A 17,205-nucleotide genomic window follows, 5' to 3' on the forward strand; every position below is an offset into this window, starting at 1 on the left:
CCTGAAAAGTAACTACAGAACCTAAAATATATTCTAAGTAGCCCACAGTGCTCAATGCAAGGGACAGTAGATAAGTTCTTCCAGGCCATCCACATGGCCTTGACAGGAACTGCTGACCTCAAGACCTTTGCACAAAGTGGGTGGTTTTGACCTTGGGAAGTACAAGTACATTTTAACAATATACTCATTAATAGTAAAAAAAAAATTATTAGGCTTTATTCAATGATTCAATTTAAGTATTTTTTATCAGTATCTTGGAGACAGATCTAATACTTTCCTTAAGCTTGTCAAGTTATGTCTTATATTTTTTTAAACTTTTAACTAATAAAATATAAAGCTACAAAAATATGTAATCCCTGTCCTCAATTAGCTTAAAATCAAATCTTCCAAATCTTCTTCAGTCCCTCTAATGAAGGCAATACAATTTTGCACACAGTTCAAAGGTAATGAATGGTTATAACAGTGATAGTAGCATGGAACCCAAATTCATCAAGTGGCAGAGAAAGACTGGGGAGTCTCATGGTTACTTCCAGCTGCCTTATCCAGCTTTCACTGAATTCTTTTCTACTCTCTGATTTTCAGCCATTCCCTAAACTTAGTTCTTTACTTGATATTCATCAACAATAGATGCATACACACACGAACAAGCAAGTCAACAGAAAACACTCCCTTGAGGCCTCCCTGTGAGCATAGTGTAAGTTACTGATGATGATCTGGGTGGCAGAGGGTTTTTGCATTGCAGAGGTGCGATCAAGTGAAGTAAATAAAGATCAAAGACATGAGGAAGTACCATCTCCCTTCCCAAGATCTAGGGGGTATGGGTGGGGCTTAGTGGGGCAGATGACATCATATTTGAGAAAGGAGGAGAAAGTGTTTGTTTTTCTAGTTTTACTTAAGAGCAGTAATATTTTAAGCTGAATATCTGTCATTTACAACTCAATATATTTGAGGGATTTCAAATACCTCAAATGGAAAAAGTTTCAAAGTCTCTTCTCTCAAACGGACTTGTAACAATCTCTCTCCTGCCCATTACACTCTAGTCTGCTCACCACTTTACCCACTCCTTCATGTGCCACATTTCTTCTCATACTTTGAGTCTTAAATCAAATATTACTCTTCAGAAATGCCTTTCCTGACCATACAACTTGAAGTATATCCCTCCCTATCTATGAATCACATTATAGTGTTTAATTTTCTTCACAGCCTTTATCAATCTCTAAAACTACCTTCATTATTTATGTTTTTTACTCATTTTTATATCTCACTTCTATAGAAGGAGCTCCTTGAGGGCAAGAATCATATCTGTCAGTAATACTAGCACTTAAATTGGTTTCTTGTTCCATAAAAGTAGCTAATAAGTATTTGAACATAAACATAGTCCCTATCCTCTAGAAACTTCAGTTAGTGAGGACAGACAGGCACATCAACAGATAGTCATTAACCTATAAATTAAGTGCAGTGTTAGAAGCAGGTTTTGACTGTTCGGTCAAGAAAGAAAGATACCTAACACATGAGGGAGAGAATGGAGAGGATAGTATACTGAGAAAACATGGTACCTAAGCTAAGCATACTAATAAGTTGTTAAGCTGGTCATCTGAAGGAAGGAGAGGACAGCAAAGAAGGTGTAAGGTGAAACTCAGAACAACAAGCAGTGGAACTGTTGATTCAGTGTCAAGTTTGAGGTAGGGAGTAACTGGAGGAAAAGCTGAATAGTTTTAAAGGGAGTAGATTAGAGGGGGCACTGTGTGCATACCAAGGAGTTTGGGTTTAATCCTGGAGTAATGGATGAAATTAAAGAATTTTAGGCAGTAGTGTGCTGCGGTCAGACCCATGATTTAGATGGAACACTAAAGCAGCTCTGTGAAGGAAGTATTCACAACAAACAAACTAGAATAGGGACCAAGATACTAGGTAGAAGACTGTGAAGATAGTCAGAGGGAGATGATCCATCCCATTAGGTCATGGTAGCTGAGATAAATAAGATGGACAAGGAGGTAAAATTACCAGCCTTTAGTCATTAATCAGCTACATGGAATGAGGAGGAATCAGTGATAAGAATCAGTGATAAGGGAAAACACCCAAATTCTAGCTTAAGCAACTGAGTGTAGGCATGGGAGGATTCTCCAGCAGAGAGCCTTCAGACTCCATCTGCACCAGAGGCTCTCCTGAATCTCCAGCCTGCCAGCTCACCCTGCAGATTTCATCTTGACAGCCTCCATAATTATAGGAGCCAATTCCTCATCAAAATCTCCTTCTATATATACACATCCTATTGGTTCTATTTCTCTGGAAAACACTGACTAATACAAGTATGAAAGTGGAGCATGAAGTTTTGATGGAGATCCAAAGCCCACATTTCCAGCCACCAAATTCGTGGGCATATCCTATACACCATTTACCTCTTAAAGGAAGACACCATATGGTCCAATACAGTCAATTCATCCAGCTCAAGAATCACCGAGTGACGAGGAACCTTCTCCATCAAATTCATATTTTGTTCCTTATCACCCAGCAAATGAACTTGAAGACAAGGTGCCTCCTCTTTCCCTTGCCCTACCCCAACAGATAATATCTGCACCGGGACCAGAAGATACTATAAAAGCCTTCATTCAGAAAAAAGAATCAGACACATAGCATTCCATAGCAATATTTTCCTGCTGGGCAGGCAGTATGGGCACACCCGCCCTGGCAGTGGGAGAGTTCCTTCATTAGATTCTTTTTTTTTTTTTTTCAGTTATATATATACATATATTCCCATATCTCTTCCTGCTTGCGTCTCCCTCCCTCCCACCCTCCCTATCCCACCCCTCCAGGCGGTCACAAAGCACCGAGCTGATTTCCCTGTGCTATGCGGCTGCTTCCCACTAGCTAACTACCTTACTTTTGGTAGTGTATATATGTCCATGCCTCTTTATCGCTTTGTCACCGTTTACCCTTCCCCCTCCCCATAGCCTCAAGTCCATTCTCTAGTAAGTCTGTGTCTTTATTCCTGTTTCACCCCTAGGTTTTTCATGACATTTTTTTTTAAATTCCATATATATGTGTTAGCATACGGTATTTGTCTCTCTCTTTCTGACTTACTTCACTCTGTATGACAGACTCTAGGTCTATCCACCTCATTACAAATAGCTCAATTTTGTCTCTTTTTATGGCTGAGTAATATTCCATTGTATATATGTGCCACATCTTCTTTATCCATTCATCCGATGATGGACACTTAGGTTGTTTCCATCTCTGGGCTATTGTAAATAGAGCTGCAATGAACATTTTGGTACATGACTCTTTTTGAATTATGGTTTTCTCAGGGTATATGCCCAGTAGTGGGATTGCTGGGTCATATGGTAGTTCTATTTGTAGCTTTTTAAGGAACCTCCATACTGTTCTCCACAGTGGCTGTATCAATTTACATTCCCACCAACAGTGTAAGAGGGTTCCCTTTTCTCCACACCCTCTCCAGCATTTATTGTTTCTAGATTTTTTGATGATGGCCATTCTGACTGGTGTGAGATGATATCTCATTGTAGTTTTGATTTGCATTTCTCTAATGATTAGTGATGTTGAGCATTCTTTCATGTGTTTGTTGGCACTCTGTATATCTTCTTTGGAGAAATGTCTATTTAGGTCTTCTGCCCATTTTTGGATTGGGTTGTTTGTTTTTTTGTTATTAAGCTGCATGAGCTGCTTATAAATTTTGGAGATTAATCCTTTGTCAGTTGCTTCATTTGCAAATATTTTCTCCCATTCTGAGGGTTGTCTTTTGGTCTTCTTTATGGTTTCCTTTGCTGTGCAAAAGCTTTTAAGTTTCATTAGGTCCCATTTGTTTACTTTTGTTTTTATTTCCATTTCTCTAGGAGGTGGGTCAAAAAGGACCTTGCTGTGATTTATGTCATAGAGTGTTCTGCCTATGTTTTCCTCTAAGAGTTTGATAGTTTCTGGCCTTACATTTAGGTCTTTAATCCATTTTGAGCTTATTTTTGTGTATGGTGTTAGGGAGTGATCTAATCTCATACTTTTACATGTACCTGTCCAGTTTTCCCAGCACCACTTATTGAATAGGCTGTCCTTTCTCCACTGTACATTTCTGCCTCCTTTGTCAAAGATAAGGTGACCATATGTGCGTGGGTTTATCTCTGGGCTTTCTATCCTGTTCCATTGATCTATCTTTCTGTTTTTGTGCCAGTACCATACCGTCTTGATAACTGTAGCTTTGTAGTATAGTCTGAAGTCTGGGAGCCTGATTCCTCCAGTTCCTTCTTTCGTTCTCAAGATTGCTTTGGCTATTCGGGGTCTTTTGTGTTTCCATACAAATTGTGAAATTTTTTGTTCTAGTTCTGTGAAAAATGCCAGTGGTAGTTTGATAGGGATTGCATTGAATCTATAGATTGCTTTGGGTAGTAGAGTCATTTTCACAATGTTGATTCTTCCAATCCAAGAACATGGTATATCTCTCCATCTATTTGTATCATCTTTAATTTCTTTCATCAGTGTCTTATAATTTTCTGCATACAGATCTTTTGTCTCCTTAGGTAGGTTTATTCCTAGATATTTTATTCTTTTTGTTGCAATGGTAAATGGGAGTGTTTTCTTGATTTCACTTTCAGATTTTTCATCATTAGTATATAGGAATGCCAGAGATTTCTGTGCATTAATTTTGTATCCTGCCACTTTACCAAATTCATTGATTAGCTCTAGTAGTTTTCTGGTAGCATCTTTAGGGTTCTCTATGTATAGGATCATATCATCTGCAAACAGTGACAGCTTTACTTCTTTTCCGATTTGGATTCCTTTTATTTCCTTTTCTTCTCTGATTGCTGTGGCTAAAACTTCCAAAACTATGTTGAATAAGAGTGGTGAGAGTGGGCAACCTTGTCTTGTTCCTGATCTTAGTGGAAATGCTTTCAGTTTTTCACCATTGAGGATGATGTTTGCTGTGGGCTTGTCATATATGGCCTTTATTATGTTGAGGAAAGTTCCCTCTATGCCTACTTTCTGCAGGGTTTTTATCATAAATGGGTGTTGAATTTTGTCAAAAGCTTTCTCTGCATCTATTGAGACCTTCATTAGATTCTGATTCTACTCTCTAGGAAGAATATCCTTGACCATTGTTCTTAGGGTTCCTGGCTCCACCTCTGCAAGATTTTTTCTTGTTCTTTATCCTTCATGGTCACATGTGAAATGCATTTGGGGACATATCTCCTTCTTAGTGCCTTCACAGCTTTTCCGGCCCTTTCCTGCTGGTGCCTGTTTGGGAGTTGAGTGATAGTTTCAGAATAACACGATTTGGTTATTTTGACACTGTATTTCTTCAAAAAACTAAATATACATCTTATTTAGCTTTTTTGTTTTAAGTAAAAGTCAGTGTAATTGTGGCAGCAAATATGCCCCAAGATTTTTCCTAGGTATATGCTACTTAGCTCCATTTCTATGTCTTCTCGCCCTTATACTAATCTCTCTCAACTTAAAGATGGGTATTGTGAGGCCATCTAAAGCAATAAGCATGAGTGAGGCAAGGACCACCAGGCTGTGTTCCTTTGTTTTGTAAGAAATATTAATGAGACTGTTGCTCTCAAAGCTTCTTTTTAACAAATCAGGACCAGAAAATTTTATTTATTACCATTTTAATAGACTATTATTTTACAGCAGTTTTAGGTTCACAGCAAAATTGAGCAGGAAGTACAGAGTTCCCATATAGCTCTGTCCACACTCACACAGCAGCATCCACTAACAACATCCCACACTAGAGTGGTACCTTTGTAACAATGGATGAACTTACACTGACACATTATTATCAGCCTAAGTCCATAGTTCATTCTTGGTGTTGTACACCCTTTGAGTTCTGACAAAGTATAATGACATATATCTACTGTTATAAAGTCATACAGAATAGTTTTATTTCTCTAAACATCGTCTGTGCTCTGCCTATTCATCTCTTCCCTAATACCTAATCCCTAGCAACCACTGACCTTTTTGACATTTCCATAGTTTTGGAATTAAACAGTATGTAGGCTTTTCTGATTGGCTTTGTTCAGTTAGCAATATGCATATAAGTTTCCACATTTCTTTTTTTTTTCTTCCCAGCTTTACTAAGGTATAAAAAAATTGTACATATTGTACTGATAAAAAAATTGTACATATTTAGGTTGTACAATATGATTAAATATACATATACATTGTGAAATGATTACCACAATCAAGTTAACTCATCTATCACCTCACATAGGTATCATTTCCTGTGTGTGTGGTGAGAACTCAACAAATTTCAAGCTTTCAGTACAGTATTATTAACTATAGTTACCATGCTGTACATTAGATCTCCATAACTTATTCATCTTATAACTGAAAATTTGTACCCTTTGACCAACATCTCCCCATCTTCCAATCTCCATCGGCTTGCCACTGACTATTCTACTCTCTGGTTCTACAAGTTTGACTTTTTTAGATTCTACATGTAAAGTAAGATCATACAGTATTTGTTTTTCTGTAGTTTGACTTATTTCATGTAGCATAATGTCCTCCATCTTGTCAAAAATGGTAGTATTTCCTTCCTTTTATGATGGAATAATATTGCATCATATACCTCTCTCTCACTATATAAATATATATATATATAAAAACATTTTCTTTATCCATTTATCTATCAATAAAAACCTAAAATGTAGGTTTTAGGTTGTTTCTAATCTTTGCTATTATGAATGCTGTTGCAATGAATATAAGAGTGCAGATACCTCTTAAGGAATTGATTTCATTTCCCTTGCATATATATCCAGAAGTGGGATTACTGGATCATATGTTCATTCTATTCTTAATTTTCTGAAGAACCTCCATCCTGTTTTACATAATATGCACCTATTTGCATTCCCACCAAGAGTGTACAAGGGTTCCCTTTTCTACATACTTATCTCTTGTCTTTTAACTAAGACCATTCTAACACGTATAAGGTAATATCTCATTGTGGTTTTAATTTGCATTTCCCTCATAATTTATGATATTCAGCACCTTTCATGTACCTGTGGGCCATTTGTCTGTCTTCTTTGCAAAATGTCTATTCAGGTCATTTGCCCACTTTTTAATTGGGTTATTTGGTTTGTGTGTGTGCTTTTTGCTTTGTTTTGTTTTGTTTTTGCTATTGGGTAGTGTGAGGTCCTTATTTATTTTGGATATTAATTCCTTATCAGATATACAGTTTGCAAATATTTTCTCCTATTCTATTTTTTTTCTTTTCTCGCTGCACCTCGTGGCTTACGGGATCTTAGTTCCCTGGCCAGGGATCGAACCTGTGCCCTCGGGGCAGTGAAAGCAAAGTCCTAACCACTGGACTTGCAGGGAATTCCTTCTCCCATCCAATAGGTTTTTTCATTTTGTTGACTATTTCTTTAGCTGTACAGAAGCTTTTAATTTGATAAGTTCCATTTGTTTATTTTGCTTTTGTAGCCTGTGTTTTGGTGTCATATTCAAAAAAGTCACTTCCAAGAAAAGTGTCAAGAAGTTTTCCCCTGTTTTCTATTAGAGTTTTATAGTTTCAGGTATGGTATTTAAGTCATTAATCCATTTTGAGTTAATTTTTTATGTATGGTATAAGATAAGGGTCCAGTTTCCTTCTTTTGCATGTGAATATCTAGTTTTCCCAACACTACTTATTGAAGAGACTATCCTTTCTCCCATTGTATATTCTTGGTAAATTCATCAAAGATTAGTTGACCATATATGTATGAGTTTATTTCTAGGCTCTTAATTGTGTTCCATTGGTCTATGTGTCTGTTTTTATGCCAATAGTATACCGTTTTTCTTACTATGGATTTATAGTGGCGTTTAAATCAGGATGTGTGATGGAGATAAGGAATCTTGCTTGCTTCCAAGTTTTAGCAACTATAAAGGAAGCTGCTATAAACATCTGTGTGCAGGAAATTTTGTGGACATAAGTTTTCAACTTGTTTGTGTAAATACCAATGAACAATATTACTGGGTTGTATGGTAAGAGTATATATATTTTTGTAAGAGACTGCCAACTTATCTTCCAAAGTGGCTGTGCCATTTTTCAATCCCACCAGCAATTAATGAGGGTTCCTATTGCTCCACACTCTCTCCAGTATTTGGTGTTGTCAATATTTTGGATTTTCACCATTTTAATAAGTGTGTAGTGATATCTCATCATTTTATTTATTTATTTTTAATTTATTGGAGTATATTTGATTTACAATGTTGTATTAGTTTCAGGGGTACAGCAAAGTGATTCAGTTATACATATACATATATTCATTCTTTTTTTAGGTTCTTTTCTCATATAGGTTATCACAGAATATTGAGTAGATTTCCCTGTGCTATATAGTCAGTCCTTGTTGGTTATCTATCTTATATATAATAGTGTGTGTATGTTCATCCCAAGCTCCTGATTTATCCTTCCCCCATCACATTTCCCCTTTGGTATCCATAGTTTTTGATATATGTAGGTCTGCTTCTGTTTTGTAAATCAGTTCATTTGTATCATTTTTGAAATTAGACATATGTGGACATATGAGTGATATATGAGCAAGTAGGATTTATCCCAGAGATGCAAGGATCCTTTAATATCTGCAAGTCAATCAGCGTGATATACCAAATTAACAAATTGAAGAAAAAAAACCATATGATCATCTCAATAAATGCAGAAAAAGCCTTTGACAAAATTCAATGCCCATTTATGATAAAAAAAAAACTCTCTAGAAAATGGGAATAGAGGGAACTTACCTCAACATAATAAAGACCATATATGACAAACCCACAGCTAACATCATTCTCAATGGTGAAAAGCTGAAAGCATTCCCTCTAAGATCAGGAACAAGGCAAGGATGTCCACTGTTGCCACTTTTATTCAACATAGTTTTAGAAGTTCTAACCACAGTAATCAGAGAAGAAAAAGAAATAGAAGGAATCCAAACTGGAAAAGAAGTAAAACTGTCCTTATTTTCAGATGATATGATACTATACATAGAAAACCCTAAAGACGCTACTGGAAAATTACTAGAGCTCATCAATGAATTTGGTTAAGTTGCAGGATACAAAATTAATACACAGAAATCTCTTGTATTCCTATACACTAACAATGAAAGATTAGAAAGAGAAATTAAGGAAACAATCGCATTTACCATCACATCAGAAAGAATAAAATACATAGGAATAAACCTACCTAAGGAGACAAAAGACCTGTACTATGAAAACTGTAAGACGCCGATGAAAGAAATTAGAGATGACACAAACAGATGGAAAGATATACAATGTTCTTGGATTGAAAGAATCAATATTGTGAAAATGACTCTACTACCCAAGGCAATCTACAAATTCTGTGCAATCCCTATCCAGTTACCAATGGCATTTTTCACAGAACTAGAATAAAAAAATTTAAATTTATATGAAAACACAAAAAACCTCCAAGTAGCCAAAGCAATTGGCTAGAGAACAGAGCTGGAGGAATCAGACTCCCTGACTGCAGACTATACTACAAAGTTATAGTAATCAGAAAAGTATGGTATTGACACAAAAAAAACAGAAATATAGATCAATGGAATAGGAAGCACAGAAATAAACCCCATGCACCTATGGTCAATTAATCTATAACAAAGGAGTCAAGAATATACAATGGATTAAAGAGTCTCTTCAAAAAGGATTGTTGGGAAAACAGGACAGCTACATGTAAAAGAATGAAATTAGAACATTCTCTAACACCATACACAAAAATAAACTCAAAATGGACCAAAGACCTAAATGTAAGGCCAGATACTATAAAATTCTCAGAGAAAAATGTAAGTAGGACACACTTTGACATAAATCTCAGCAAGATCTTTTTTGACCCACCTCCTAGAGCAATGAAAATAAAAACAAAAATAAACAAATGGAACCTAATTAACCTTACTTCTACACAACAAAGGAAACCATAAACAAAATGAAAAGACAACCTACAGAATGGGAGAAAATATTTGCAAACAAAGCAATGGAAAGGGATTAATCTCCAAAATATACAAACAGCTCATGCAGCTCTATGTCAAAAAAAAAAAAGACCCAATCAAAAAATGGACAGAAGATCTAAATAGACATTTCTCCAAAGAAGACATACAGTTGGCTAAAAAGCCCATGAAAAAGTGTTCAACATCACTAATTATCAGAGAAATACAAATCAAAACTACAATTAGGTATCACCTCACACTGGTCAGAATGGCCATCATCAAGAAAGCTACAAACAATAAATGCTGGAGAGGGTGTGGAGAAAAGGGAACCCTCCTACACTGTTGGTGGGAATGTAAATTGATACAACCACTATGGAGAACAGTATGGAGGTTCCTTAAAAAATTAAAAAAAGAGCTACCAGATGATCCAGCAATCCCACTCCTGGGCATATATCCAGAGAAAACCATAATTCAAATAGAGTCATGCACCACAATATTAATTGAAGCACTATTCACAATAGCCAAGACATGGAATCAACCTAGATGTCCATCGACAAAGGAATAGATAAAGAAGATGTGGTACATATATACAATGGAGTATTAGCCATAAAAATATGAAATAATGCCACTTGCAGCAACATGGATGGACCTAGAGATTATCATACTAAGTGAAGTAAGTCAGACAGAGAAACATAACTAATCACTTTAACTTACAATTCCCTAATGATGTACAATGTTGAGCATCTTTTCTTACACTTATTTTCCATCTGTGTATCTTCTTTGATAAGTTATCTTTTAAGATTTTTTGCTCACTTTTTCATCAGATTGTTCATTTTCTTATTGTTGAGTTTTTAAGAGTTCTTTGATATTTTGGATAACTCCTTTATCAGATAATCCTTTGCAAATATTTTCACTCAGTCTGTGGCTTATCTTCTCATTCTTTTGACAGTGTCTTTCAAAGAGCATCAGTTTTTAATTTAATGAAGTGTAGCTTATCAATTATTTCTATTGTTAATTGTGCCTTTGGTGTTGTATCTCCTCAAAGCCTGTTTAAGTCTTATTTCTTTTTGACTTGGGTCTAAAAGCAGTAATGTTTTCTCACCTTCAGAAGTTCCATATTTCAGTACTTTCTCTACTTCTTTCACTTATTGCTCATATAATGTTTCTTTTTTGTCTGACCTCATCTTTTTCTACTCATAACTTGTTAAACTTAACCAGTAAAAATCAACAAATGTTACTAACATTCTGTTTTCCAATCTTTGCTCCTACAACTACAGACAGGAGTCTTGGATGCCTTCCAAGTTATTATAAATGATAGTTTTACCAAATATTCTAGTACTGTGTGACTTTGTCATCATCTTCCCACACTCTGATATTGGTTTCCTATTGTCTGCTACCCAAATACTAAACCAGTTCCACATATTCCAGGTTTTTAAGTTATAGCACTAAATTTCAAGTTTCTAACATATATTATAGTAACATTAGCTACTGAAATAAATAAAACCCCAAATTTCAGTGGTTTAATACTATATAAATTTATTTTTGATTCACATAAGTGTCCATTATAAATGTTCCTGGCTGGTGGTTATTTACATACTGATTATGAATTCCAGGTTACTGTCAGTTTGTAGTTCCACTTTATGCCAGGAAAGCAGATAGGAAACATCAGAAGAGGTTTTTTTTAAAGTTCCTTGGCCCAGAAATGACATGTCATTTCTCCTCATATTCTATTGTCATGAATTTGTCTTGTGCCCTCTCCTGGATCCAAGGGTGTTTGGTAAGAAATACATTCTTAATAATTCTTAATCTCTCTACATAATGGAAGAGAGAATATAAGTATTTTGTAGGAGACATAAGTTATTTGTATAAAAAGTCACCAAATGAAAGATTGCAGCCAGGAGAAATGTGATGAGAGAAATAATTGGAAGAGCCAAGGATGAATTCCTAGAGCACAGCAACATTTAAGAGACAGGCTAGGGAAGAGAACCTTGGGAAGAAGACCTAGAAGAAATCACCAACCAGAGTGCAAAATCTAGCATACTAAGCAGGAGCAACAGTTTCAAGGAAAAAGAAATTAAGATCTAAATGCATAAGATGTGAAAAGTGATAGAAGGACTCAAAATAATTTGTTGTATTTGGTATTAATGGAACATGCAGTGAAGTGGTGGATGTAGAAGTCAGTTTGTAGATGATTGTAAAATGGATGGGTTTTGGACAAGGATTGGGAAAAAGGAGGTAAAGACTCTTCCTTTTAAGAACTTTGTATTAGCAGAGGAGAAGAAATCTGGAAAAATTCCTAGAGGGAGACAGAGGGATAAAGGAAGGGGTTTATTCTTGGATTTGTAGTAAAAAGTTTTGTAACAAAGATTAAGTTTTGTTGCAAAATATCATTGTATTTTGAGATGGAAGAGACTTAACCATGGTCATATGTTTTTAAGGGCATTTATTTCCTGCTAATATAAATAACTTCCCTCCTCTGAACTCCATAGTATTTAACTGGGTTACAATAATATGCACAGGTATTCTTGACAGATTTCCCCTACCAGACTGTAAGATTCCTGAGGTAGAATCCAGGACTAATTTATGTTTGCATTTGCAGAGTGTTTTAGGAATACTCAAGGGCCTACCTTCTGTATATACAATAGGCGTTGAGAAATGTTCTTTGTATAAATGTTGTCAGAAGTCTTCCAATCCCAAGACTGTTTGTTTATTGAAGTGATTATTGTTCCCTGGAAAGATAGATGATGGTTCTAAGACTACCAACCTTCTTTGTGTTCCATAATTTTCTTCTCTTTTCATATTCTCACTCAGTTTTCTCCCATGTACTACTAGACAACAGACACTGCCATCATAATTATAATAAAATCCAACACGAGCTACTTCATAAAGAAACATTTGTGATTAATGTAATAAGATTAAAGAATCATAACAGCCCTAGGAGCCATCCAGCCTCATTTTCTGTGATAGCTGCATAATATATCAAACATATCTGTAATACTCTATTCACTTTGGTTGGTGAAATCCTTACTCCTTTTTGTTAAATTGTTAATGGCTTCCCCAGTTGTTTGCTATTTGCTTTTGCCTTGATGGTTTTTACAATCTTGTTTAGAGCTTTTTATTTAGTTTCCTAAATTGATAACTTCATAGGAATACTACTTATGAACAGGAATCCCTTTGAAAAACCATTTACATCAAAGTTCTCAAATTCAGTGTACCCGCTAAATCTAATCTTGCCTACTCACTCAACAGGTATAGATTAAAATATAATACAGCTTTCTCATCTAGACTGAATCCAAGACCTGAGATTTCACTTGCCATTATGACTCCCTAGTTGTAAACAGAAACTAGATGTACAGCTTCCTTGATTAAAAGAGTCCAACCATCAGTGCCTAATTCAATCCCTACTTTCTCCAAGAAATTTACAAAGATCCATTTTTCCTATGAATTTATAGATCTTGCTTGAGATATACCTTTTATTCTGATTTTTTTTTTTTTTTTTTTTTTTTTTTTTTTTTTTTTTTTTTTTTTGTGGTACACGGGCCTCTCACTGTTGTGGCCTCTCCCGTTGCAGAGCACAGGCTCTGGACGTGCAGGCTCAGCAGCCATGGCTCACAGGCCCAGCCGTTCCGCGGCATGTGGGATCTTCCCGGACCGGGGCACGAACCCGTGTCCCCTGCATTGGCAGGCGCACTCTCAACCACTGCGCCACCAGGGAAGCCCTATTCTGACGATTTAAATTAAAAATTATTCTATTTGGGAAGCCCTATTCTGACGATTTAAATTAAAAATTATTCTATTTGGGAAGCCCTATTCTGACGATTTAAATTAAAAATTATTCTATTTGGGCTTCCCTGGTGGCGCAGTGGTTGAGAGTGCGCCTGCCAATGCAGGGGACACGGGTTCGTGCCCCGGTCCGGGAAGATCCCACATGCCGCGGAACGGCTGGGCCTGTGAGCCATGGCTGCGGGAGAGGCCACAACAGTGAGAGGCCCATGTACTGCAAAAAAAAAAAAAAAAAAAAAAATTATTCTATTTATTTAAACTAAAAAAATAATCACCCATTTCTACCACTCTACACCCCCAGCCACTTGCAACAACCAATCTGTTCTCCATCTATGAGCTTGGTTTTGGTTTTGGTTTTGGTTTTTTTTAGATTCCACATATAAGAGAGATCATACAGTATGTCTTTCTCTGACTTATTTCACTTAATGTCCTTGAGGTCTATCCATGTTGTCACAAATGGCAAGATTTCATATTTTATGACTGAATAACATTCCATTATATATGTATACCACATCTTTATTCATTCATCCACCAGTGGAAACTTAGGTTGTTTCCATATCTTGGCTATGGTAAATAATGTTGCAAAGAACATGGTGGTGTGGGGGGGATGCATGTATCTTTTCAAATTAGTGTTTTCATTTTCTTATATAAATACCCAGAAGTAGAATTGCTGGATCATGTGGTAGTTCTATTTTTAAATTTTTGAGGGACTTTCGTACTGTTTCCATAGTGTCCACACCAATTTACATTCCCATCAACAGTGAATGAGGGTTCCCTTTTTTTTTTTTTTTAATTAATTAATTTATTTTTGGCTGTGTTGGGTCTTCATTTCTGTGCAAGGGCTTTCTCTAGTTGCGGCAAGTGGGGGCCACTCTTCATCGTGGTGCGTGGGCTCTCACTATCGTGGCCTCTCTTGTTGCGGAGCACAGGCTCCAGATGCACAGGCTCAGTAGCTGTGGCTCACGGGCCTAGTTGCTCCGCGACATGTGGGCTCTTCCCAGACCAGGGCTCGAACCCGTGTCCCCTGCATTGGCAGGCAGATTCTTAACCACTGTGCCACCAGGGAAGCCCCGAAGGTTCCCTTTTTTCCACATCCTCACCAACACTTATTTGTTGTCTTTTCGATAATAGCCATTATTACAGATATGAGGTGATATCCCACTGTGTTTTGTTTTGTTTTTTTAATTTTAGAATTTTATTTATTTTTTTATACAGTAGGTTCTTATTAGTTATCCATTTTATACATATAGGTGTATATATGTCAATCCCAATCTCCCAATTCATCATACCACCAACGCCCCTGGCCCCACTATGGTTTTGATTTGCATTTCCCTGATGATTAATGATGTAGAGCATCTTTTCATGTATCTGTTGACCATTGGTATGTCTTCTTTGGGAAAATGTCTATCCAGACCTTCTGCCCACTTTTTAATCAGATTTTTCACTTTTCTTAAATTTTGAGTTGTATGAGTTCTTTGTATATTTTGAATATGAACCCCTTGACAAATATATTGTTTGCTCTTATATTTTCCCATTCAGTAGGTTGCCTTTTTGTTTTGTTAGTTAATGGTTTCCTTTACTGTGCAGAAGCCTTTTAGTTTAATGTAGTTCCAGTTGTTTATTTTTGCTTTTGCTATTGGTGTCAGATTCAAAAAATTATTGCCATGACTTATGCCATGGAGCTTACCACCTATGTTTTCTTCTCTGATTTTATGGCTTTGGGTCTAACATTCAAGTTTTTAATTCATTTTGAGCTAATTTTTGTGTATGGTGTAAAACAGTGTTCAGTTTCATCCTTTTGCACATGGCTGTCCTGTTTTTCCCACACCATTTATTGAAGAGACTATCTTTTCTCCTGTTGTATATTCTTTGCTCTTTTGTCATAAATTAGTTGACCACATGCATGTGGACTTATTTCTGAACTCTCTATCTGTTCCATTGATCTCTAAGTTTATTTTTAAGCCAGTACCATACTGTTTTAATTACTATAGCTTTGTAATATAGTTTGAAATCAGGACATGTGATGCCTCTGACTTTGTTCTTTTTCTCAAGATTGCTTTGACTATTCAGAGTTTTTTGTACTTCCATGCAAATTTTAAGATTATTTGTCCTGTTTCTGTGAAAAGCACCATTAACATTTTGATAGGGATTGCACTGAATCTGTAGATTGCTTTGGGTAGTATGAACATTTTAATAATATAAATTCTTCCAATCCATGAGCAAGGTATGCCTTTTTACTTATTTATGTCCTTTTTTGTTTCTTTAATTAATGTCTTGTAGTTTTCATTATACAGGTCTTTCACCACCTTGGTTAGATTTACTCCTAGGTATTTTATTCTTTTTGATGCCATTGCATATGGGATTGTTTTCTTAATTTCTCTTTCTGATTGTTCATTACTAGTGTAAAGAAACGGATTTTTGTGTATTGATTTTGCATACTGGAAATTTGCTGAATTCATTTATTAGTTTTAATAGTTTTTTGTTGGAGTTTTTAGGGCTTTCTATATATAATATCATGTCATCTGCAAAGAGTGACAGTTTTTCTTCTTCCTTTCCAACTTGGATGCCTTTTATTTATTTTTCTTGCCTAATTGCTCTGCCTAGGACTTTTGATACTACTATGTTGAATAAAGTGGTGAGAGTGGACATTCTTATCTTCTTCCTGATCTTAGAGGAAAGGTTTTGAGCTTTTCACTGTTGAAAAGGCCAAATATGACTGCTTGTCATATTTGGCCTTTATTATGTTGATATTTGTTCCCTCTATATCTGCTTTGTTGAGAGTTCTTATCATAAATGAATGTTTAATTTTGTCACATTGACTCATTTGCAGATGTTTAACCATCCTTGCATCCCTGGAATAAATCCCACTTGAACATAGTGGATAGCCCTTTTAATGTATTGTTGAACTCAGTTTACTAATATTTTGTTGAGGATTTTCTCACCAATGTCATCAGGAATACTAGCCTGTAATTTTCTTCTTCTGTGGCATACTTGTCTGGTTTTGGTATCAGTGTCATACTGACCTCATAAAATGTGTTTGGAAGAGTTCCCCCTGATTATTTAACTTTTCACGTGGGTCCCTCTCCCTGAAAAACAGTGACTGTATATTTTGCGTCTTTGAATGTTTGAGCATAATAAATTTTCAATGAAATAGTGAAATGTATTGGTGATGAATCACCTCAACTAGAGGGTGAAATGTCTTAGTAATAAGTAATTAAGGTAAGAAAGTAAAGTGTTTATTGTGCCATATTGTGGTGGGAGGATTATATGGGATGCTTGTTAACAACAGCAGATTTTCAGAAGAGGGAAAACTAGGCAAGGAGACTAAGCTGTTGATGTGAGGTAAAGTGAAGGCTTTTTCACAAATTCTTGGGTAGAAAGTGCATCAAGGGGATAGACTGGCAACTGTGGCAAGTGCTGGTGAGCAGTCATATGATAATTATGTTTGACAAGACAGGAATCATTGCAGAATTTGATGAGAGCTATTTCAATGGAGTGCTGGGTC

This window comes from Lagenorhynchus albirostris, chromosome 11 (assembly GCF_949774975.1).
Source record: "Lagenorhynchus albirostris chromosome 11, mLagAlb1.1, whole genome shotgun sequence".
Classification (NCBI taxonomy): Eukaryota; Metazoa; Chordata; class Mammalia; order Artiodactyla; family Delphinidae; genus Lagenorhynchus; species Lagenorhynchus albirostris.